The following is a 24,891-nucleotide window of genomic DNA, read 5'->3' as shown; positions in this document are numbered from 1 at the left end:
TGGGAGCTTGGTCCATAACCACCTGCACATGGCTCTGCTGTTCTCCGCGGCCTGTAGCTCGGGGCGAGCTGCGGCTGCCAGATGTCTGACCTCCTCTCAGAGAGATAGCTGGGGTCACCTCTTCTGCCTGGAGGCTTTCAGCTTTTGTGTCATTCTCTGAACCTGGTCTTGGCCTCCAGCTACCAGGAGAAAGCCAACTTTGATCACGCGTGGCTTACAGAACACCATTAAACGTTGGCAAGTCCTATACATTTTATTTTGGACAGAGCATTTTAAAGTCTAATGAATGAAATTGAATGTGTAGAATTTTATTCTGTTTTTTCTTTTGTAGATTTCTGAAAAAAAAAAAAAAATTTCCACTCCTTACTTAACATCTAGCAATCTAGATTGCCGCGCCCTTGTTTCTGCCATTTCCATTTCTGGATCTGACTCTAATTTTCACCCTATCCTGAATGTTTTATTTACTCTGCAGAGTAGCCACTATTTTGAATAATCAATAATGTTTTCTCCTCTCTTCCCTCTCTTCCTTGCAATATAATAACCTCATTTTTCTAATTCCCTTTCCTGAGCAGTTCCCAGTTTAGAGATAATTCCTTTTGTGGCACTTCATTGGTCTTCAGCCTCATAGTCAAGGCTTTGTCCAATTAGTGTTAGGGTGTCTTTGTGACCTTCCAAAAACGCTGCTGAAGCAGTTATGCTATTGTACTTAGGGACCGGTAGGTGGTCTGAAGGCACTTCCTGAGTTCTGCAAGATGATTCAATTGGAACATTTTAAAAAGTTTAAGTTCAGTTTGTACATGGTATTCATGTTGCTTGGTTGGAGTATAATGGTTCCCCCCATGACTCTAGGGACATTAGCTGGGCAGTCATTTGTATCGGCTTTATCAAGATCATTGTTAATCACAGATATGCTGAGTTTCTTTAGTATATGGGTCAAAAGGAGAGTCTTTTCCCAATAGCACATGCCACACCCAATCAATACTATTGTCAAAACCTGGTGTGAAGACTGCAAAAGTATAGAAAATGAACTTTGGTTTCTGTAATTCTAGGACATCTCTTGCAAGTAAAGTTTTGAACATCTATGTTTTCCTTAATTATTATCCAGTTAATTATTATTATCTGGTTAATTAAAAATGTGAAGTGTTTCTCTGACTATAAAGCACATACGTGCTAATTGTAGAAATATTAGAAAATGATGAAACGTATAAAGAAAAAAATAAAATTCACCTTTGCATTGATTATAATCACTGGTGACCTTGGGACAATCGCTTTCCAATTGTTCTTTCTTTTGATATTACAAAAGTGGAGCCAAAGGAGATATATAGCACATAAACTCTAGTCCTTTTCACATTATGGACAATTCCCCATATCATTAAATGTAAGATAATTTTTAAATGACAGCATACTGTTTGATCAGATGGTTAGTCATAATTTACTTAAACATTTCTTATTTGTCCTGTATATTGTCTGTTTTGAATGTTTCATCATCACAAATTATGTTGCCATAAACTCTGAACACTCCAGTAGAAGTGGAATTATTGGGTCATTTTATGGTGTTTTGCAGTGAGACAAAAGCTTGTAAGATGAAGGCAAAATTTCAAAAATTTATGAAGATTTTATAATTTTAAAAGAGATTTCATTTTGTTCTGGATATTAGGTGAGGTCTCTCTTTCACTTCTTCCTTTTTATAGTTTGTAAAGTCATTACAAAGATCTACATGTGGAATATTCATCCCCAGTATTTTATTGATGCCAAAGGGGGCACAGTGAGTGAGGGCTGAGGAGGGGCTCTATATCCTCCCCAAGCTAAAACCACCAATGCAGTCAGTGTGTCACAATGGTCATATACTTTATGAAAGCCGAAGAAGACTGTCAACCTCAACTTTGTCTGGACTTGTATTGTCTGACCCTATAGTCCATAGCCCTGTCATCCAAATCCCAAGTCATCACTCTTCTCTCATGTCTATAAATCTAGTTGTCACCACCACTTCTCAGCACTGCATTTGCTCAAACAGAAGTTAAAGACAGAGCTCCTCACTTCCTATGGTCATTAAGATACCTCTGTTATTTGCTTAGGGAATGACCCCAGGGTGATCATTTTTTACTTCCCTCTTTAATGCATCCTCATCCTTGTGCAACTCAGTTTATTTCTTCTAGAATGCCATTTCGTCTTCCCAGACAACTATTGTCTCTTTCGTATTCTTCTTTCTCATTGGATAGTAAATTATGTTGTGTGATGATTATTAGTTTACCCTCCATGCATCCCTTATCAGAGATTACCTATTTACCCTGATATTCCCTCTATCTTCCTAGTACCTGTCAGAGTGTCATAGGAGGTGCCCAAATATTGGTTAAAAGTATGAATAACTGAAGGGGAGCCTGGGTGGCTAAATCTGTTAAGCATCTGCCTTCGGGGTCCTGGGATTGAGCCTTGTGTTGGGCGCCCTGCTCAGTGGGGTGTCTGCTTCTCCCTCTCCCATTGCCCCTCCCCCCACTCATGCTCTCTCTCTCTCTTTCTAATAAATAAATAAAATCTTTAAAAATTTTTGAATGAGTGATGAGCTTTACTAACTGCCTACTTGTGTATAACACATGGGATATTTGGACAGGAACAGACCATATTGAAAGACTATTATGTGTATGGTGATCATAATCTTTTTTTTTTTTTTTCAGATGGCTTATACCTTCCCAGTATATTAAAATCAAATGCAAAGTCTCTCGCTAGGTTTTCAGACTTCACACATGGGCTCTTGCACTTTTATATTATTGTTTTTATCCGTGGAACTTTGGCTTATTTTCCACCATGGATGCCTCCAAAACTGGGCCATTCTGCTCTCAAATTCATGAGAATTGATGGGAACACGTATCTGGATTTATTCCACTTGGTTATCTCCTTGTCTTTCTATTGTTTCTCTGCGCTCTTCTTGATTTTAACTCTGTAAATATATAATATTATGTAAATGTGCCTGTAGATGGTGTCTGTATAGAGGAGCTCTGATGATTTGAAAAAGACAAACCAAGAACAGACTCAATTAATTAGCATTAATCTTTTACATTAGCTGGTATTTCAAGTTCCACAACAAACACTGCTTCCCCTCTAGCATAGATACTGATCCCCTACAAAGGAAGGGAGTTTTATTGAAACTTTGTGTCTTTGAGATTTTTTTTTGAGATAATTTAAAAATAAATACAAGAGTTAATTTCCTATGTATCAAGTCTTTTAGGGAGAAGATTAGCAAGTGGAAATATTTAAGATAAATTAATTGGTTTTCTAAACAGAAAAGTAGAATGATAGCACTCCTTATTGGACTATGTAATTAATTGACCAGTATTAGAATATTCACCTTGTTTTAGAATATCCAGCTTGCAAAATTAAGAAGAAAGATTTTGCTTTTGAGGACATTTTAAACATGTAAGCATATCTTAATTAAATTGGCTAAATAAAAGCACATAGGAGTTTAAGGATTCATTTTTATGTATCCATTTTAGTCTAACTGGCAGTATTGCCTTTTTAGATTTATAATATTGCTAAGTAAAACCACTTGGGTCATGCATTTTAAAATGGCCTCTGCAATTTTGACCCAGCTAACCAAATACCTGAGAATACACACGAGTTAGTGAAATAAAACACGCCTAGTGGTGCAGGCATGCTGCCACATGGGTCAGGTACAAAATTCTACATAGTGCTCAAAATGTGCTAAAGAACACTGGTGTTTCCATATAAAATTATTATAAACAAATAAAGCATAAGGCAATGTAAGGCTTGTATTTTAGCTGGAGTCCAAAGAAATAATATTTTCTAGCTATGAGGCTAATGCTGCTTTGTTTAGTTTTAATTTTTGAAAAGCCCTGTGTTTAGAAAATAATTTACTTTTGTTAAAGTTTGATCACTAGTATAACAATTAGGCAGCTGCTAATAATCAGACTCCCTTTCTGGGGGTCTCAGAGGAAATGAACGGTTTTCTTGTTCAGCATTTTGAAATAAAAATTACAGGTCAGGTAGATGTTTCTGGGTCACTGTATTCCTTCTGTGACTTGGGGAAGGAGAAGAAAGAGGTGAAAAAATAGTGCTTATTTTACACTAATTGCTCTTCCCATTCCTTTAACACCCTGATGAACTAACAAGATTCCAAAAGGAGCATGGGCTTTGGCTCAAGACCACTCAGGAGCCACCACTCTGTTCACTTTCTGCACCCCTGAGAAGGATGGCAGAGTGATGGGTTCCACCGACAGCTTCATTGCAAAGCTTCTGTGTCCAGACCTTGCTCTCTAACTCCTGTGAATCCAGCAGTCACATCTACATGTGGATGAGCACCACTGTTCACAAAACTGGCTCTGTGTGTTGACCCCTGGGGCTGGCTGGCTGCTGTTACATAGTTGGGATCATTATGGTGAGGAAGTGCTTGTACTTGTACATTCATGGCTGGATGAAGCATGATCTGGCTGGGTTGTTACCACTCCCCATCAGAGAGAAGGGAGTTTGTCATTGCCATTCTCTCTACTGTCTGCAACTCTTAGACTTTAGGGACTAGTGACTGTCATGGCTGCTGGCATGCCCTCTGATAAAAGATGGCCCTGAGTCATCTCCTCATGGGCTGATTAGGGCTTCACCAACCCATGAAAAAGTGGGGAGCACCCACTGATCATGGCTGTTAGACCTCGGCCTGATTCAACCATGAGCTGGATGCATCCCCAGACCTCCTTATAGACAGGTGGTTGTGCTGGGAAGGGCTGAGCAAGATTGCCACCAGTTATTTTAATGGCTTTGTTTGAAGGCTTTCTGTACAGATAAATTATGCATATGTGTCAGATATAAAGTGTATTTGCTCCTTCATATTCAGTTGGTAATGGGCCTAAACATCCTTTTCTTCTCTTATCTTAGAGTGTGTGTCCTTGATTTACCAAATACTTGAAGACTTGCCCTGTGTTATAAGATGTAGTGCTCAGCTTTAGGTAAAAGTATCATGGTTTCCTTCCCTAACTTATTAGAAACGGCTATTGAGTTTTATCAAATGTCTGTTTAGGATGCTGACATTGTAATATACTTTTCCTACTCCAATTTGTTGGTATAATATGTTATGTTGAGAGCATTTCTTATGTTGGACCATCCTAGAATGGTATATGCGAAGGGAGCCATGGTATATACAGTGACCCTTGAGCAACACAGGCTTGAATTGCAGGAGTCCACTTATAGAGGATTTTAAAAAATGAATACAATGTAGCACTGTAAACATACATTCTCTTCCTTACAATTTTCTTGACACTTTGTTTTCTCTAGCTTATTTTACTAAAAGAATGCAGTGTATAATATATATAACATACAAACTATGTGTTAATTGACTGTTTATATTATCAATAAGGCTTTCAGTCAACAGTAGGCAGTTAAGTTTTTGGGGAATCCAAAATTATAGGTGGATTATCAACTGAGTGGGAGGTTGGTACCCCTAAGGTCCACATTGTTCAAGGGTCAACTGTAATTATTTTATATACTGCTGGATCCTATTTGCAAATATTTTATTTAGAATTGCTGTGTTTATACTAATTTGAAAATACTTTATTTATAATTGATATTCATGAGTGAAATTAGTCTATAGTATTTTGTCCATCTCTATTGGAATTTGGTGTTATGGCTGTCTTTGATTTGAAAGTGAACTGAGGAACTTTTCTGCTAGCCTAGACTAGCAGAGCAGTAATCTGTTGTCATAAATTTCCCGAGCTTCACCTTTACCTCTACAAATGAAAATCGCAGACTTCTCTTACTATTTTTCAGAATTGCTGTGAAGCTCAAATGTACATGGAAATGTTTTGCAAATTATAACATGCTATGCAAATGTCACTATCATTCTAATACAAAATTGAACATGTCTGCATATTTATAGCTGTATGGCCATCAAATATCTTTCCCTCATTCTTTCTTTCTTATGTACGTTGCAGGTTTTTTCTAATTGACTTGGAAATCTAGTGTGATTAAGAACTCATTTTAATTTTTGGCTCTGTCCATACTAATTTTGTGACCTTTCATCCAACCACTGAATATTTTAAGCCTCAGTTTCTTAATCTATGCAATGAGGATAATAGAACCTACCTCATGGGCCGTTGTAGGGGTAAACATACTTTAACCACCCTTTGAAGTATACTCCTAAGAAGCATAGCTTGGTGTTAGATAAATGTTAGCTTTTATTACTATGTTAATAGTACTACTTTTGGAAATTGACTCTGAATTGTTTGGGAGAGCTGGGATGGGTATATGAAGCAGTTTGACCCACTAAGAAGCTTGTTACTATCCTGCCTTTAGTAGGTGAAAAGGATTTCAATTCAAGTTCTTCCCCCAGATGGCATTCTGATATACATTATATTTTTTTTTTTTTTGTAAATTTGCCTTTCAGCTACCACAAATTGTGTGACCCTTTAGACATTTGGGGAAGAATTGGGATTTTTTCCAGTATTTAAACGCTCTGGGATTTGAAATGAAAAGGTACATATTTGGAACTGTTATTTTATTACATTTGGACAACACCCCAGACTATATGCAACTTTGTTGAAAGAAGGGGGAAAGAAGAAATCTTGAGAAGTTTTTTTTTCCCCAAATATACATCCCTTCTGCCAATCACTCCTGACCAATTTGTATTTATGACTGAGATGTCCCCAAAGCAGGTCCTGACAGGATGGAAGAAGGGAAGTTGCTTTTTTTCAAAGGTCAGTCCTACCCTTAGCTCTAGTAGGTGAGATCTGGACACACATCATGCCGTGAAAAGTTGGTTTTCCAGAAAAACTTGAAAGAGGAATTTATTCGTATCCTAAAATAAACCCACAGACATGTCATACCATTTCTACTCAGTGTGCTGAGTAGCTGAGTGCAAAGAACCTTTAAGATGTTTTTTCTTAGTGAGACTTTTACCTTAGTCTTAGCCATTGTGGTTATTTCTTCGTTCATAACAAGTCACCAGTGTTCTGAGTTGCAGCGTTAACTGTGAACCTTGTTTTTGTTCATTCACCAGAGTGGAAAATCATAGGGTTCATGTAATTAGCTGTCTAGAAAAATATCAACAAACATATGTGACTTCTGTGGCCAGAAAAGTTTGAGCTTAGGAGACCACCCTGAGAAGTAAGTGACATCTCTAGGGACATGGTGTGCAGAAATGCTTGACTGTGCAGCAGTTCATGGGGACAGAGGGGATTGTGGCCACATAATTGCTGTTTTTCTCCAACATTTTATTTAGAGTTAGGAAGGCTATTTTAATGTGGCTATAACACCAACCAAATAATGGATCTGTATGCTTTCCATCAAAAGTGGCTAAAAATATGTATTTTTTTTGACAAAGTGACAAAGATATCTTTTGTAACTGTCCTCCTGCCCGACCCCATCCCAGCTTTCATGTCTGTCTTAATTTAGTAAGTTTTGAGGGATTTTGTTATCACTTTGGTGGCATAAACTTTACAAAAACTCTTATGAACATTACTCATTGTTGGTGGTATTATAGAGCCAGCTTGTACTGGCTCATGAGGGCTGACTATACACGTCTCTTCCCAAATCTATGGTCAGTGACACCATGTTGGTAGCTTGAAATGGGCCATGGTGGGAGTATTTACACCAGGGAAATCAGTAGATCCTACAAATCATCTCCGCAGAATGCTGGTTGTACACCACTTCCCAATACTCTACCTCATATCACTACTCTTTCAATATTTGACCAATTGAAACAGAATTCTGTTTTAAAATTTACCTCCTGGGGAAAAAAATCCAATCTCCTTCCCCCCAAAAAAGCAAAAACTCCCAACAACTTACCTCATGGACTTCATAAGCCATAAAGATACCTTCTATGACTTGCCCTTCTTGGAAAAGTGGAATTTCATTCTGAAGTGAATATTTGGCTTCCTGCCTCTATTTATCCTTCTTTGGATAACTGTAAATCAGCTTCCATCTTAATTTGCACATTATTTACTCACTCACCATCAGCCCAGGACTTTGGGCAGGGCCCAGCCCTGGCTCAGAGTTGGAGCATGTTGCTTGGCCAAAGCCCATCAGAGCACTGCCTTCCTTTGGCCAGAGTTCAGACATGGACACATAATGCATGTAGCATTGATGAATCATGAGAGACATTTTGCTACAAATTCTGGAAGAAAGACTCTTGCTTTTTGTGTTGGAATTGGATTACAAATATATAGTATTTGGGGTTGCTGCCACTAGCTTGCTACCATAAAAGCACTGCCATTGAGAAGTAAAGCAGCTCAAAGGAAGTAGAATTGAGGGACAGAGGAACACAATTGGGCCCTGGTGACATTGTCCCTCTTTTGATGTCTTGCCTGAAGCCAGCTTTTTCCATTGACTTTCAGTCATGTGAGCCAATATATTTTCTTTTTACTTAAGTTATCCAGAGTTTGGTTTTCTATGCTACAATCCAAACAACATTCATTAGTATAGCGAGGAATCTGTCAAATAATTTCTTCCTGATATCTTAAAGAGTATTATATTAACCCTGCTGCTTGCTTAAGCAAGCAATTGTAGGTCTCCAGAACCTGGGATGACATAGTATACTTATCCACTTTATAAGGGGCTAAAACTAATTCTTAGATAGTGTCATTTATTCATAAATATTACTCCTAATATGAACACAAATGAAAAAGAGCCAGGAGAAATCTTAAATCATAAACTCTTCATTTAATTACAGCCTCAATCTTTAGAAAAGGATGTGGTTCCAAGAAAGAAAGAACATTTAGACAATTCTACAATTCATCAGTGGTGGGCATTCATGATGAACACTGTTATGATATTTGAACAGATTCTTCTAAGCCAAGGAAGAACATAGTCTTTCTGCTATTACCCAAATTCGTGTGTCATTCAGCCTCATGGGAAAAACGCCCTTCTTTGATCTACAGAGCATACTGTATTAGTAACCACAGTGTAATTCCCTACATTCTCCTTATTGGGCAAGAAAGATGAGGCTAATCCACTTGGATTCATGCCTTTCCCAAATCTCAGATTTGTTAGCATGTAGTGTGGCCTTGTGCAGTGCCTGGAGCAGGGCATGTTCTCAATAAGTGTGCTAAATGGATGACCAACAATGATCCTAATAAACAAATCACCTGGTATAGTGAGGCACACAGGGTACAAAAATAACATATTTATATTAGTCCACCTACTAAGGTACATTCTGAAATATTATTAAATATTTGTTTCATCTTTAAAAGAATTAAAAATCTGTTAGAACACAAGCTCTTTCTTCAATTAAATTTTTATTTGTATATTGGAAAAAAGGTTTCTGATATTTTTATCAGTATTATTTGTCAACTATTTTATTGAAGTTGAGATTTTGCCTGTTTCCATTGTTACAGGAAAAAGGTAATGTTCTTAACCCACAGTTGCTGAAATGAATGCATTTAGCATCTCCCATTTCCCCTGAACCCCAATCTAGATTCCCTCCTGTAGCTAATGATGCTCTCTCTCTTTTTTTTTTAAAGATTATTTATTTATTTATTCATAGAGACACAGAGAGACAGAGAATGAGAGGCAGAGACACAGGCAGAGGGAGAAGCAGGCTCCATGCAGAGAGCCTGACATGGGACTTGATCCAGGGTCTCCAGGATCATGCCCTGAGCTGCAGGCGGCGCTAAACCGCTGCACCACCGGGGCTGCCCTAATGATGCTCTCTTAATGACTCAATCAGCTGGTTTAATTGCATAGGAGAGTTAGCTTTAAAAAAGAGCTGGTGGCTTTATCTGTTTAAAATCACAGTTATCACACTGATCAGAGTGCTGATGAGGTCAAGGTATGGAGTTAAACCTGAACAAGGCAAGTAGTTGTTTTTTTTTTTTTTTTAAGGCAAGTAGTTTTAATGAAAAGCAAAACAAGAAAAATTTCACTGTATCCTAATTAGTCACAGAAAGCAACCTCAGACCTGGCAAGTCTAGTGGGTATTTTTGGTTTGGTTTTGTTTTTGTCATAAGTAGACAGGGCAAGATAGTCCAACCCCATTGCCATGTCTTCGTGATAAGGCTTGGGAATGGCAGCTGAACCTGTAGAATGGGTACATTTTATGTTGCAAGAAACCAACAGTGACGCCCAAGGTAACAAAACAGGTCCTTTAAATTTCCTTTAATTATACAAAAATTTCTTCTGTTAGACCTTTACATTTCTCTTTGTGCTAGAAAACTAACAAAGTCTTTGTAATACAAAATATCCATCAAGTGGCCTGCAGATGAAGTTAATAGGAGTGCAACATCACTGTCAATTCAATGACAGCATAGGCCAGAGTTTCCCAGACTTTCTTAGTTCGTGGCTCCCTTAATATCATGGTAGTTTTTATTTTGATGGCACTCTAGGTGAAAAGAAATTCTAAATAATTCCACTTATGAAGTCCAAACACTCTAATAATATTTGTGTCATAACAAATTAGTAACTTTGAAAAAAAATAGAATACATACATTAAAAATTATTTTATTTCATTCTTTAATAAACACAATTACTACTGGGATGTATGTGCCTAGATACTACATGACTTCTCAGACTTTGAAATTAGATTGGTCATTACCCCCTCCTTTCCTGTTCCACATTGGTTTTCATGCAGTACTGGCTTTTTATCATAGAAACCACATAAAACTCAGTTTTGCAAGGTATGGCACCATCAAAAGGATGTCAAGTAGCTCTGCATTTCCTTCAAAAATTGAAAATATTCTGTTATGTCCTTGGGTATGTATATAGCCTTGACACAAAGTTTGAGAGCCAGGAATGCAATCCATTAGTTTTAATCAATTCCCTTGATTCATCATTAATAGTGACAATTTTTATTGTAACCGCTTTATACCTAAGTGGTTATTTTGAAAATCCTAAAATGTGTTTCATTGTGATTTTCTTTAAAGTCTAAATGTTTAGATCATCTGTAATACTTACTTGCAAAGAATTTCCAGTATTTTGGTAATGAGGATCAAGACAGGTAGTTGTCTGTCTCTTGTAGTTTGGAGAACACCACCCATGTTTAAGCATGGATGGGTCAATTTTTCTCATAAATGTTCATGCTTTTCATAAAAGGCTGCACAGGAAAGTTGTTGAATTGAGTTGAACTGGTAACTAAACTCGATGGATCAGACACAATTTGAGTAGCTGGAGAAAGAAAGCAGTAAGAAGGCAAGCTATAAGATGGGGGATGAGCTGGCCTTTCCATGGAAAGATGAGAAATCTGCATTTGTCCTTGAAGATACAACTCATAGATAATCTCTCCCAAGAGGCTTCCTGACTCACTGTCACTAGGAGGAGCAACTCTGTCATCCTATTGATCACTCTCCTATGACTGTTAGTTCACCTGCTGGCCTTGCCCACCCTGTCAGGACTCTGTCTTTTTTTTTTTTAAGATTTTATTTATTTATTCATGAGAGATACAGAGAGAGAGAGAGGCAGAGACACAGGCAGAGGGAGAAGCAGGCTCCATGCAGGGAGCCCAATGTGGGACTCGATCCCAGGTCTCCAGGGTCATGCCCTGGGCTGAAGGCAGGCACTAAACCGCTGAGCCACCCAGGGATTCCCAGGACTCTGTCTTTGTTATCCAAGAACCAAGCATGACACCTGACCATAAAAGAACAGATGAATCACAACCCTAATAATAAGAGCTATAAGAGTTAGGAAAAGAAGTACTGGTGAGAAACAATATTGCTAAGAGAAATTATAGAGGACCTTGATGGGGAGGTAACATTTAGGCTGAGTGTCTAAGGAAACATAGGAATTCATCAGAAAGCAAAGGAAGAGTAGCTTGTGGGAGGCATTCCAGTCAAAACAGTAAGTGTGAATTTCAGTAGCTAAGGATAGAAATGGAATATTTGAAAATGTGTGAGAGGGGCGCTTGGGTGGTTCAGTTGGTTAAGTGTCTGCCTTGGGCTCAGGTCATGATCCCAGGGCCCTGGGATGGAGCCCCGTGTTGGGCTCCCTGCTCACTGGAGAGCCTGCTTCTCCCTTTCCCTCTGCTGCTTCCCCTGCTTGTGCCCTCTCTCTCTCTGTCAGATAGATAGATAGATACATAGATACATAGATACATAGATAGATAAATAAAATCTTAAAAAAAGAAAATGTGTGAGAATTTCTGAGGGGTTGAAGAGAAAAATAAATGTCTAAAGTGGTAGGAGCTGAGAATGGAGAGGCAGGTTTAGACTAGACCATTAAGGGCCTATAGGCTGTTATAAAGAGTGTATGTTTAATCAACCAGATTAGGGGAGCCCATGTAGGATTTCAAGCAGGGCAACAGGATAATTAGAAGTGTTTTGGAAATGGAGCATTCAGGCTGCAGAGTTGGAGACTAAATATAGGCACAGATTTGTTAAATGACTTAGAATAGTCCAGAAAGGAAAAGAGGTAGATGTCGTTCACAGGGCCTGGGTCTCTGACTGCGTGGCTTCACCAGCCTTTTATGTGCAACGTGTTGATATGACATGACAGGGACTTGTTTCAAACTTTTTATATTGAAATAATTTTAGACTCACAAAAAAGTTACAAAAATAGTAGCTATGGTCCTGTATAGTATTCACTCAGTTCTCCTTAAAGTAAACATCTTACAAATCCATAGTACAGCTATCAAAATCAGGAAATTAATGTTGACAAAACACCAGTAACTGATCTACACCTCATTCAATTTCAGTTTTTCCCATTAATGTTCTTTTTCTGCTCTAGGATCCCACATTACATTTAGTTATCATATCTCCTTATCTCTTCCCATATGGGCCAGTTCCTCATCTTTCCTTATCTTTCTGATCTTGACACTTTTGAAGAGTATTGGCCAGCTGTTTTGTAAAAAGTCCCTCAGTTTGGGTTTACGTAATATTTTCTCATGATTAGATTGTCATTATACATTTTTGGCAAGAATACAAGGTGACGTGCCTTTCTCAGCGCATAATATTAGGAAGTATGTGGTGTTGATATGTCTTACTATTGGTGATGATGATTGGTGAACAGTCACCAATGGTCGAGTATCATTTTGGTGAACATTTTAGGAAATCTTGGTTGTGAGTCTCTTTCCTGTCTTCTCTACCAATTTAGATCCCTTTATTGCTTTTTATTCATCTTTCTTTCAAAAGGGGTTCCATGAAATTTTTTATATAAATTGGTCTGTTTTCAGATAGCAGTGATAGGAGTGATGAGTTCCCAGTATAATCCTTATTTTCTTGCTCTTAGTAAGAGAATACCCTAAAGTGCATCTGAGTACATGACTGCCTAGCCAAGGATTTTATTTTCCATGTTCCCATGAAGCGAAGTATGATCATAGACCAAAATGGAGCCAATGGAATGTGAGATGGTCCTTGCTCATTGGAGAGAGGCTCTTCCTAGACTTCTAGGAGCTATTACCACCCATGCAGGTTGGAGTATGCACTTCCATTGCTGCCTAAGCCACATGACAAAGATGGCAGAGCTGCTTTAGGACTGTTTCGTCGAAGGAGTAATACCACTATATTTGAGGTCTTTCTGTTACAGTAGTTTAGCCTATTCTCTATTATAGCTACTTAGAGTTAAGAGAGCACAATCAAAATGATGTATGTATTTTTTCTTCATATGTAAGCCTTATTTTCATCTATATTTCTGTGGACAGGGCACTAAAATTACATAGCATATTTCTTATCATTCTCCAGGAGCATATGCTATAGTTTATATCTGTGAGTTTTCCAGGCTATTTTATTCTTTTTTGGAGGGTGAGAAATCATGATAAGCTGTCAAAAAATTCTTCTGTTTCAGGTGGGCATAAGTTTGCAAATAGTAACATATGGGCTGCTATTCCCATCTCCTAAATACAAGATAGACATTGCTAATTGATCTCATTGCTCTGCTTCTGAGTTGGCATGCAGCATTGTAATCTTTCTCAGATAGAATATCAGCAGCCACTACTTCTACATTGGAGTTAATTCAAAGCATGGCTCTCTTTTGCCATCCTGGAACTAGAATTTTCTTAGAAATACTTTATCAAGTAGAATCACGCTTTCCACTACGAGCAATTCTATCACTTTACTATAAATAGCATAGACTATAAACAAGTATAGAGCAGATTGTAACTAAATACATAAAAGAGATTTTTCTTATTTTTTTCCTTTGTATTCTCTAGGGAAGAAACATCTCTCACTACTTTTCTTCACTTTTTAATTCCCCTGAGGCCGGGTTTATCTTTCAACTGTGGCTATCTGCTACTCATAATTGTTTTTCTGTCTCTCTTTCTCCCTGGGATAGGAGTTTCTGAAGAACTGTGTGCCTTGTGGTATCTGAGGAGCCTAGCACCATGCTGGGTACATAGTAGACAACTGTCAGCAGAGATCCCGTTAGGCTGAGTAACAAACTCCCAGATCTCATTCTTACTGAAAGGTTCTCACGGGCAGCCTGGGTGGCTCAGAGCTTTAGCACTGCCTTCGATCCAGGGCGTGATCCTGGAGACCCAGGATGGAGTCCCACGTTGGGCTCCCTGCATGGAGCCTGCTTCTCCCTCTGCCTGTGCCTGTGTCTCTGCTTCTCTCTATTTGTCTCTCATGAACAAATCAATAAAATCTTAAAAAAAAAAAAAAAAAAAAAGAAAGAAAGAAAGGTTCTCATCATCAAATGAACTGGGGCACAGAGTACCTGCTGCCACATGGTGGATGTGTGGAGAAGGGAATGTGGTTAAGTCACACACCAATACTTGGGGCTTTCACATTTCACTGGTCCAAGGAAGTCACATGACCACATTTCACTTCAAAGAGCCTTCTAACTTATAATGAGTTCGAAGAGAGAGTCAAATTAGGATATTTGTGAAAAATCCTAATGACTACTAAAGTATCCAGGAAGTTGCTGGGAATGAATGCAGTCATGTCTGGCTCTTGCTTAACAACTGGGATGAGAACCTCAAAGACCACACTCTTCCCTCCCCACAGCTTGAAAAAAGCCAAAACAGAGAGACAGTTAGCCAAACAGTATAATTCCAGGTCAGCAATATGAAATCCCATTGTTATCTTTGCATCCCCAATCAGAAGGGAATAGTTTTTTCTTTTCTAAAAAGGAGCATCAGAAAAAACTTAACATTTTCAGAAGGGCTTACATTTATTTTTAAAAGATGTAAGCAATGTGTCCTCCACAATTGCTTCAGATTAACTAATTTCATTGAAGAAATCCCTTTTCTTCTTATAGAAATCCAAACCTACTGGAACTTTACTTTTAAAAAGATATTTAGACTGGGCATAACAAAGTTTTGTTCATTACATTCTAAACATCAAACATTAAATGTTCATTCAAGAGACAGGGTTCTTTTCTCACATGCTGCATGCAGCACCAAACCTAGAGCATACGGATGTCCAATAAATATTTGATGTTGAATTGGTTTTTCCCTCTTTAATTTTTAACTTGGAGAAAACCCTCTCCTTTCTAATTTCTTTCTTTCTTGGCCAGGAAGACATTCTGAGATTGTGGACTTTGTTTAATCCTTCTAGTACTTTAAAAAGATTTGCTAAAATTTTTACATCCTGCATTTCTGTGTTAAATGTAGTAATGGTGCAAGTGCTTGTTTTAATTTTGGTTTATTTTCACTAGTATTTTCACTCATTGTCATTATGGCTTGGCTTGGGAAAAAAGATGAAAAGATTTCATGTACTAGAATTTCTCAAACATTAAAGGCCATTGCTTTGTTTAACATCCTGTTTCTCATCACCGTGAGCAATGACCACTTTTGGTCCAAGGAGGATGTGGTACATCTGCATCACAAGTCTGTTCTGTAGCATGATGTGGGCAGTAATGGACTGGGAATAGACTTTGGGTAAATCCCAACCTCCATGGCATGATACACAAGACCTTCCATGATCTGACCCCCGCCCATTTTTCCAATTTTGCCTCCCACTGTTCTTTTTTTCCAGAGTAGGATAATATTTGCCACATGGACAGAGATTATGACAATCTCATTCAGCATCAAATTCCTAAAACCAAATGCAGGAGGACTTAATAAATACCTATTGAGTGAGGGAACCTGCTATAGTCTGGGCATATGACTTGCTCTTTCCTATTTATATGGTTTCCCTCAAGCTGTTCCCCACCTTGGCAAATCCCCATTCTTCTTTCAAGGCTTGGCTCAGCCATCACCGCCCCTGGGCACTTTCTTCAACTCATCAGGCAAAAGTGATTGTTTCTTTGCTTCTGTAATACTGTGGACATCCCCAGGATATGTTTTTTTTTTTAAGATTTTTATTTATTTATTCATGAGAAACAGAGAGAGGGAGAGAGAGAGGCAGAGGGAGAAGCAGGCTCCATGCAGGGAGCCTGATGTGGGACTCGATCCCGGGTCTTCAGGATCACGCCCTGGGCTGAAGGCAGGTGCTAAACCGCTGAGCCACCCAGGGATCACCCCAGGATATGTTATTGCTCTATACTTGCCCGTCTCATTCACTGAATATACAACATCTTAATATCAGGATATTGTCTTGTTCATCTCATTTTTCCATGAGAAAACGGAAAAGAGCCTACCGTAGAGCCTTTGTATTTAGGGTTTGTTGGTTATAGCTGTAAGCCTTCATTAATACAGGTCCTATTTAGAATCACACAACCAAAGAATGAGGTTTATAGCAAACATGTAATGAATGCTTGCCAACATGAAATGAGAAACAAGCACAAGATCCACTAAACCTATATTTCAGGTCTCAAGACCATTGTGATTGCTCCAGCTGTTTTTCCTGGGATGAAAACCTGTGTCCCTGTTGCAAGGTGACTATCAACTCCTCCATCAGGAGAGATGCTCCTTACCCACTCTTACTGGTTTTTTCCACATAGAGGGTACACAGTGAGTACAGCACTCCTGGTCTCTCTCTGCCATTTTATTTACTCCATCCAGGGATATAGAAGAACTTACCTTGTTGATAAAACTGGGAGGAATCCATTGGGTTTACTCATTCAGCCCCCCTCTTTTCTTTTAGATGCACACAGAAAGCGTGTATTTTCCTGTGTTCCTCTATGTCATAAGTTTTGCCAGATTGGAATCCTATTGCCATCCAGTGCTTTCTTTGACTAGGTGATAAATCCTGCCTAATTCTGGGGTTCACAGCATAAGCCCATGAGCCTGTAAGTCCTGAAGTTGCATCCTCACTCATCAGCTCTATCAGAAAGAATGTGAAATTCCAGTTCCCAGCTTATATACATTGGAGCTGTGTGTGTGGGGGGGTGGTGGTGATGGTGGTGGTGCAGTCCCTCAATTTATTTATAACTGGAGTGAGGAAAAGGGCTGCTGTTTACCATTTCTCCTCGGAAGACACAACAGCTTTCATGGTGTGAATGGGGTTTTCTGGGAGACAAAACTGAATCCGTGACCAACCTCAGATCTGCTCAGAGCCCACCCTGCTGCCGGCTGTGGACAGTCCTAGCACAATGGGGATGGAGGTAAGGGTGGAAGGGCCTCTGAAGATCTCACTCTTGGATATGCTTCATTTTTAGCTGATTACTGGCAGCCCACCACACAAGTACACTCTGTTACAGGCAATAACCTAGGCCTCAAAACTATGCCTCTCTTCTCCCTTCCCTTCAAAAACCAAGACTCCTATTCCTCCCAAAACTCCTAAGAAAAAAATCTGATTCATTTAGCCATATTCAGGAAGAATATGAAGATACCTGAAGAAGTCAATTAGATATATGATTGTATCCAGGATACTTATACCTTTAAACAATATCTAGAAGGCAGAAATAACATTAATCACAGAAACTCAAACCAGAGAAGTAAACTGGTGTCCAGCTGGGGAGCCTTTCTCTCCTCATGTCTTCTCTGAGCTGCCCACATGGTCTCTTCTCATGGACTCCCCTGCATAGTGACTTCGGGGTAGTTGGACTCCTTACATGGCAGCTCGGGGCTCCAAGAGCAAGTGCCTTATGCTGCATGTACATCCCACGTTGGCACATGCTCTAATGTAGGGCCTGGGTAGGAGCTGCAAGGCTTCTTGTGCCTTAACTTTGGAAGTCCCAGAATATTACTGCGGCTACATTCTGCTGGTCAAGCAGCTAACTAAAACGAGCCCAGATTCAAAGGGAGGATAATTAGACTCCACTCCTCTATGCATTAATCAAGTGCCTAGTTAAGATGATTAAAGCCTTGGAAAATAGCCTCTAAAAATTAAAACATATGGAACATTAAATATAGCTGAATTGGATTTCTAATCCTTAAAAATATCATTCTGAATGATTATCATTTTTTATGAAGTCAGTCATTGAAGTAGTAAGGCACTCTATTGTTCCACATGAATTAGGTATAGCCATGCTACTTGCTTTGGCTGAAAAAAAAAAGTGAGTAAAAGTGATGTGTCATTTCCAGGCATAAGCTTTAAGAGCCAATATGTGCTTGGCTCTTCAGAGCCACCCCCAGCTATTGTGGAATTGTGTGCAGTATGGAGGCATCACCAATCTGAGTCCCTGAAGAATTACGATGGGCCAGTTCCCCCACCAACTTAGGATGTATGTGTAGCATAAGAAAGAAACAATCCACTATTGTTGAGGCCTCTGAGACCATCAGGTTGTTGTTGCTACAGCATGATGGGACTGACTGATCCTGACCAATATGGGTATCTTCAGAATCTAAGTCTTTCAAAAACACCTATCTTCTTGAAGCCTTGAGTCTGACATTTATGAAAACATGTCACATCTCATGTTGTCATGTTCTCTTAAGTAGTCGCCTAGAGAATTCAGTTTTTGTTTCAAATGAACATAGGTTTTTTTTAAATCTTGAGTTCAAAGGGGGACAAGCTGTTCACTGCCCCATATCCAAGGTAGAAGAGCTTTCTTCTGTTTCTCCTGCAGTATGCCAATTAATTGAACATACAGCCACTGTAAGGCATTTTTGTTACAAGTAGATGAGAACTACCCAATCCATGGTTTAACTTTTAGTTTTGGGAACTGAGAGATACAGAGAACCAGTAAGAACAAGTCCTCATCTAGCACTCTTAACCCCTATTTCCCTATTTTAATGGGCTATGTGTGCCTGGAGGTTTCCTCTCCTCTGAGGACAGGTGTACTAATATATAACCTGGACCAGGGCAGGCCTGGAATTTGCTTCCTTGCTTTATGTGTGATGGCAGGTTCTCCCATTTGAAATTTTCATGGTTCCCTGAGCCTTTTCTCCCCTTGGATCACATCTGCAATACTCATTTACAGTTGTACTCCCCATTAGAATGCAAACTTTGTCTCATTGAGCGCTATATTTTTAGCTCTTAGCATAGTGCCTGGCCCAGAACATGGACACATTCTATTGTCAAATCAGTGACTGAAGCCACCGTTTTTAAAGCAGAGAGTTGTGAGACCTGGCTGAGCTGCAGTAGGTCATGCGGAAAGCACAAAACCAAGGACTGAGAGCTATTAAGGGCTATTAATTTTTTTTTTTGTTAAATAGTTTAAGAATGCATGTATTGTAGAGAAGTCTTTAAAAATGATTTCACTGCTACATTTATATTATTTGGTCATGTATCTTTATACCCTTTCTATGTCATTTAGAAAATAATACAGACATTTATTTTTCTTATTTTGACCTTATATCCAGTACTTATTTCCTGAGAAATGTTGAGAAAGAACGTCCTATACCCATCTGCCTCCCTGTCCACTTTATTGGGCCTGGTGTCTCTATGAGCCCTGTAGTTGTGATGGACACCTAATGTTAGTCCAGCCCTTTCCCTCTTTCTTCAAATAAGTGCTGCTTTCAACTCTCCAGCTTTATGGTTCAAGTGAGGACTTCTAAGTTTTTACCTAATGCCATTTTTTCGGCCAGACTCCCTTGACTAAAGAAATCCCCTGACTGGGGTGCCTGGCTGGCTCAGGTGCCTGGCTGGTAGAGCATGCGACTCTTGATCTGGGGTGGGGGTGGGGGTTCTGGGTTCAAGCCCCATGATGGGCACAGAGCTTACTTTAAAAAAACAAAAAAAGGGCAGCCCCCGTGGCTCAGCCGTTTAGCACCGCCTTCAGCCTAGGGCGTGATCCTGGAGACCCGGGATTGAGTCCCGTGTCAGGCTTCCTGCATGGAGCCTGCTTCTCCCTCTGCCTGTGTCTCTGCCTCTCTCTCTCTCTCTCTGTGTCTCTCATGAATAAATAAATAAAATCTTAAAAAAAAAAAATCCCCCCAAAACCAAGAAGTCCCCTGACGTTGCATCAAGCATAGTGTCCCTCCTTCACACATCTGGCCATAGTTGATTTGTTACAGGGTCATCATCTGATCTAGTCTTGGCCAATCAGTGCCCTTCCCTAGCAGTTTTTTAAGTGCAACTGGAGAAAAAGATCTCTGATGGTGAGGGATAAGAGAGATAGCAGAACCTGGAAAGCATATATTACCAGATATAGAAGGCCAAGTTGAATGATTTAAGTAAAATGCAGAAAGAAGCAGAAAAGAGAGGGATGGTACAAAAATCTTGGCAGAGTTCAGCCCTACATTCTGGTTTTTTGAGCCCCAGCTCTTTCTTTGTACTGTGGTTGGGTTGTTCAATTCTCCTGTAGAATCTGTGAGATAAATCCTCTACTCTTCCTGAGCTAAACTGATTCCTGTGACATACAACCAAAGGGTCTGACCAATCCAGTGGTCTCCTTTGCCCTCCCCACCCTCACCAACTCCCTTTCTTGGGATATAGGATCAGGAATATCTGAGAATTTCCGGGTTTTGAAATAAATGTTTCACCTGCCCAGCATATCATAAAGGAATAATGAACAAAACCATTGTGAAAAGACCCTCAGGTTCATGGTGAGTGGGTCACTTCCTAGGATAATGCTGTGTGCTCTGTGATCACTTCTCTGTGTCTGTATGCCCATCAAACAACTAAGAAATTCCCACCTCCTGTGGATTTATAGAAAGTTCTTACCAAATATACTTATTCATCCTTCCTTTGCTAGGTGAACTTGACAAAGGACTGAGACTGGGGTCTGACTCTTCTCTTCTCCTTACACTCGTTGGCCTGAGCAAGGCTTACAAAGACTGATTAGGCTTCAAACCAATCAGCAGCAGGCCTGAGAAAAATCTGGTCATCTCCTCCTTTGGGCAGGTTTTGGTGGGAATTGCTCATGGGAGTAAACTTCAGTTTATGCCACAGAACCACCAGTCCTGAACTTTTTGGAACATGATGCAGTTAACTGCAGGAAGGGGCAGCTCAATTCAATGTAGATGGGTTAAAATTAACACTGTACAAGGCTTCACTTGGCTAAGAACTTGCCTTCTGCCTTTTAGTATTTGAATGATTATGTCCCACTCTTGTTTCTCTTTCTCTCTTTAGTTTCTATTTTGTTCCTACTTTCATGCTGTTATTTGGAAGTTTTATGAGCCAACTGAAATCTTATAAGCCAACTGAAATCCTTCTTGGAACCAGGCAAGTGTAAACAGATATTTACATATGTGATATACATATATACATATGCTTTTACAAAGCAAGTACCAATCAGTATTCTTCGTGGTCTTTAGGACTGAAAAAAAGAGAAGGGGCTGAATTCCAAGCTGGGAGTATTTGGTGGGATGTGGAGAGTTCTGTACTCTCTGAGAGATAAGCTCATGAGCAACTTTAAGAACAATGTTGTCTCCAGTGGTTTGGGGTTCTCTTCTGGGACACACAGGCTCAAGGTCATATGTGGTTCTTAGTTTCTTGAGATGAAGTCATTCACTTCCTTTCTGACCAAATTCGTGTGCCAGGGATACAGAAAGGAAGACACAATCCTGTCTTCAAGGAACTTGTGGTTGTGGTGGAACAGCAGAAACACATACATAAACAGATCATTACGATAAAGCACAATGTATACAATAACAGAGATGGGCAAAGAATTATGAGATCCCAGAGGATGCTAAAAGAAGCATTGAGAGGCTGTGTGATAAATTGAATCAGGGAAATACAAATCAAAACCAAATGAGATGTCACCATACACCTGTCAAAATAGCTAAAATCAAAAACACACGAAATAATAAGAATTGGTGAGGATGTGAAGTAAAAGGAACCCTTGTACACTCTTAGTGGAAATGTAAATTGTTGCAACCACTGTGGCAAATTATAGAGGTTTCTCAAAAAAATAGAAATACCATATTATCTAACAATTCTACTACTGGATATTTACCAAAAAACCTAAAAACACTAATTCAAAAAGATACATTCACCCCTATGTTTATTGTAGCATTATTTAGAATACTCAAATATGGAAGCAGCCCAAGTGTCCATCAATAGGTGAATGGATAAGAAAGATGTGGTACACACACACACACACACACACACACACACACACACGCGCGAATAATACACAGCCATAACAAAGGATGAGATCTCACATCTGGCACAACATGGTTTGACTTAGAGGGCATTATGCTAAGTGACATAAGTCAGAGAAAGACAAATACTATATGATTTCACTCATATATGGAATCTAAAAAACAAAACAAATGAATAAACAAAAGTCAGAACTAGACCTATAAATACAGAGAACAAACATGTCTGCCAGCGGGAGGGACGAGGGATGGGTGAAGAGGAAGGGGAGTTACAGATTTCCAGTTACAGAATAAGTCACAGGAATAAAAGGCACAGCAGAGAGAGTACAGTCAGTGACATTGTAACCGTGTTGTGTGGTGACAGACGGCAGCTATGCTTGTGGGGAGCACAGCATAACATAGAGTAGTTGAGCTACTATGTTGTGCACCTGAAACTAATGTCCTGTTGTGTCAAGTATTCTCAAAAAAAGAAAGAAAAGAAAGGCTGTGTAGTGAGTGGAGAGGGCTTAAGTTTAAGTTGGAAGCGCATTGGTCTTAATAGTATACTTGTGAGTCTGCCTTTTTCGGGGTAAATAACTATTGTCTTAAACACTACAAAGTTCTTCCCATAAACCTATTGTTCTAAGACATAAGGTAAAGGTGTTACCATCTGAGGAAGGACATTAAAGAGCAGGATACAGGGGTGCCTGGGTGCCTTCATCAGTTAAGCATCCGACTCTCGATTTCTGCTCTGGTCATGGTCTCAGGGTCATAAGATTGAGCCCTGTGTTGGGCTCAGCACTGGACGTGGAGCCTGCTTGAGTTTCTCTCTCTCCTTCTCCCTTTGCCCAACCCCAGCCTCTCTCTCTCTCTCTCTCTCAAAAGAAAAAAAAAAAAAGAGCAGGCTACAGCAGCACACACCCCTTTTGGCACACAAGGTGTCAAAAAAGAGAGGGCAATAAAGTTTGTGCTGTTTAAAAAAAGAGAGATGGAGTGGGGGGAGGGAGAGCAATCAGGAAGAAACCCAGGTAATAAGAACCTCAAAGAGAGGGAGATTAGGAGAGGAGAGCAAGAACACGGATGAAAGAGATGCTGCCTCTATCTCATAGGGGTGTGTGGCTAGTGACACTCAGCCAGTGTGGCCTAGTGCAGTAGCACAGGTTGCTTACTGCATCAGCACATTGGGCCAGAGGGGAAAAGTGGCAGAACCCGAGACTGTGTTCTGAGCCATGTGCCTCCATGTGGGGCTGACTCTGCTGGCAGAAAGAAAAGGCAGTTTTCTAAATTATATAGATGATTTATTAAGCAGTGGCCTTGAGTGCAACCCTCTCACCCATATGTTTCTGCCTTTAAATGACTGCTAGCCTTGGCTTTCATAGCTATTTAAACAAAAATTTCATACTATGCTTTTTAAAAACAATGTTTGTTACATGGCTTTAACATCAAAAAAGCAATGCATAATCTTCAAAGCATGGTGTGGCAGAAAGTGTGGCTTTTGGAAGGGAACAGATGTTACTTCAAATCTTGGTTCTCTTATTAATTAGTTTGTCATCTTGGGCAAGTTGGCCAATCTCTCTGTACCTAAGTCTGCTTATGTGTACAGTAGGGATGAGACTTACCTTTACTTCCGTCCTGGGAATGAGAGACAATATACACAGATGGCTTACCACTGTGCCTGGCAGACACACACTCAATAAACAGAAGATATTATTGCATAAAATCTGGAAATTATAGGAAGAAGATGGTGGGGGAGCAAGGATTATGTTTGAGCTTTCTCTCTAGTCACAGCCAACTTTACTATTTAAGCATATTTTCTTTTAGTCTTTGTTCATTTTTGTCGTTGGTGGATAGTTGAGATCACAGTATGTGTGTGCATGTACTGTTTTTGTAACAGTACAAATCATAGCATTTTCTTATATTCTTAGAAACACTTTACAAATGTCATTTTTAATTGTTGCATAGCGGGCATCCTGTGGCTACACAGACTTTACTTAACCAATCCTCTATTGTTGGCCCTTTGAGTTGTTTCCAGTTTTTTTTTTTTTTTCTCAATTATAAATCCCATGCCTACTTTTTAACTGCTTATAGGTTGCCAACCCCTTAGCATGCTGTTGTGTGGAAGGAATGCAGGATAATTTACAATCCAAGCACCAGACCAACATTCAGATGATAAATTTACTCAAGAAAGGCAAAGAATAAATAGCTATGAGAGAGCCCAATCATCCTTACAGTGGCTGACCCAGAAGATGAAATCTCCTAGAGGATGAACAAAGAACCAAATCAACAATGTGGATAGAAATAAGAAGTATCGATAGGACTTTCAGTGCAAACTTTCTCCTGCAATTAACCCTGTGCCAGCAGAGCTGAGACTAGCTGTTGAACAAACTCAGAGCAAATGTAGTAATTGCAGGTAAGCCCTGGACAGGGGAGCACCCATAGGCGGCCTTACACAAGAGAGAGGCAGAGGAGGTGTTTGAGTTCTCGATGGCTTTCTTGCACAAGACCTCATTTAAAAGAGCTGAAGCACAACCATGGGCAAACAGGACCAGGCATCAGGTTCCTTTAAGGCCACAGCTACTGCCTGTGGAGAGTGCCAGGTGCTCCTAGCAGCTTTGCTGCCCCTCCCAGCAGGGCCAGGAGCTTTTATTACCTGTTTTACAGATAAGAATATTGAGGCTTAAGAAGATTAGGTAACCTTTGAGGATGTAAGTGGCCAGTAGGAAGAGCGCTGGGCCAATTCA

At 39.6% G+C, this 24,891-nt stretch overlaps 1 long non-coding RNA gene across 5 annotated transcripts in view; it reads left to right on the top strand.

The window, feature by feature from the left end:
* Positions 1 to 16,680, top strand: part of LOC111090717 — a 62,738-nt gene extending 46,058 nt beyond the window's left edge. For all 5 annotated transcript variants that reach the window (XR_005353137.1, XR_005353136.1, XR_005353141.1 and 2 more), the window contains one exon: positions 16,614 to 16,680. This is a non-coding gene — a long non-coding RNA (uncharacterized LOC111090717). The remainder of the gene's footprint in view (positions 1 to 16,613) is intronic.
* The last annotated feature ends 8,211 nt before the right edge of the window (positions 16,681 to 24,891 follow it).

The sequence above is a fragment of the Canis lupus genome, chromosome 1 (genome assembly GCF_011100685.1).
Source record: "Canis lupus familiaris isolate Mischka breed German Shepherd chromosome 1, alternate assembly UU_Cfam_GSD_1.0, whole genome shotgun sequence".
NCBI lineage: Eukaryota > Metazoa > Chordata > Mammalia > Carnivora > Canidae > Canis > Canis lupus.
The sequence above is the reverse complement of the archived record's forward strand: the minus strand, read 5'-3'. Positions and strand labels throughout refer to the sequence as shown.